Source organism: Siphateles boraxobius, unplaced genomic scaffold (assembly GCF_051911475.1).
Source record: "Siphateles boraxobius isolate OS27281-9 unplaced genomic scaffold, OSU_SipBor_1 130, whole genome shotgun sequence".
In the NCBI taxonomy this organism is placed as follows: domain Eukaryota; kingdom Metazoa; phylum Chordata; class Actinopteri; order Cypriniformes; family Leuciscidae; genus Siphateles; species Siphateles boraxobius.
This window is the reverse complement of record NW_027508734.1, coordinates 35,037,887-35,039,111: the sequence shown is the minus strand read 5'-3', so window position 1 is coordinate 35,039,111 and position 1,225 is coordinate 35,037,887. Positions and strand designations below refer to the sequence as shown.

General features: G+C 52.6%; 1 long non-coding RNA gene across 1 annotated transcript; it reads right to left on the bottom strand.

The window, feature by feature from the left end:
• Positions 1-416: 416 nt before the first annotated feature.
• Positions 417-1,009, bottom strand: LOC143736640 (uncharacterized). Its single transcript, XR_013203525.1, has 2 exons — positions 755-1,009; positions 417-625 (listed from the first exon to the last, which is right to left on the bottom strand). It is a non-coding gene; the product is annotated as an uncharacterized LOC143736640 (long non-coding RNA).
• Between the last annotated feature and the right edge of the window lie 216 nt (positions 1,010-1,225).

The following is a 1,225-nucleotide window of genomic DNA, read 5'->3' as shown; positions in this document are numbered from 1 at the left end:
CTCTTGGCCTCTCCTTCCAGGGACCCCAATACGAACTGTACCCTCTGCTGTTCATTCAGCCCTTGTAGACCGGCCAAGTATTCGATTTGTGCCTTCCACTCCGACAGTTTCAACTCCGAGCCAGGCCCTCCGAACCTTTGCGTCCAGGGGGCCCCCATGAAAACTGGCATAACTTGGGGTCTGGCAGCCGGTGCATCTTCGCCCGCCATTTCACAAACTACGGGTGCTCAACTCAGGGAAGGCAAACCCTGCCGACTGCGCCAATTGTCACAGGCCGGAGGGAAGTGTATGTGGGGGCTCTGCTTGTCGACCGACCCCTCCCTCCTTCTACTGTACCTTCCCCCGCTGGGGAGCCACCCCGCAGCTCAAGGACGACGGACAACAGAGTAAAAGTAATCTCAAGTTTATTTATTTAATTAAAAGGCAATCTCAAAGGGAGAGAACAGGCCAACTGTTCCTCCTGTGTCGACAAGTCCGACCTGGATGACAGCAGTGGGGATTGAGCTCGAGTCGCTAGGCCAACGAGACTGCAGACCGAGTGGATTGGTATGGATTCAGTATGCTCCCTCTTTATGCCCGGAAGCAGGACTGGATACAACTTCGAGGATGTGGCTCGGTTCACTGGCTCAGCGAGACTTCAGCATAGACTGTTAAACAGAGTGGGTTAGTATGGATTCAATATGCTCACTCCTTCTCAGATACTGGGCTGGCTGCAGCAGCGATGATGTGACTCGGTTCACTGGCTCAGCGGGACTTCAGCATAGACTGGTAAGCAAGCGGATTAGGATGGATACAATATGCTCATTCTTCCTCCAATACAGGGCTCAATGCAGCAGCGAGGACGTGGCTCGGTTCACTGGCTCAGCGGCACTTCAGCATGGACTGGTAACCAGAGTGTGTTAGTATAGATTCAATATGCTCACTCTTTCTCAGATACAGGGTTGGATGCAGCAGGGAAGACGTGGGTCAGTTCTCTGGCTCAGCGGGACTTCAGCATAGACTGGTAAACAAGCAGATTAGTATGGATGCAATATGCTCACTCTTTCTCCGATACAGGGCTGGATGCAACAGCGAGGATATGGCTCGGTTCACTGGCTCAGCGGGACTTCAGCATAGACTGTTAAACAGAGTGTGTTAGTATGGATTCAATATCCTCACTCTTTCTTCTCAGATACAGGTCTGGATGCAGCAGCGAGGATGTGGCTCAGTTCTCTGGCTCAGCGGG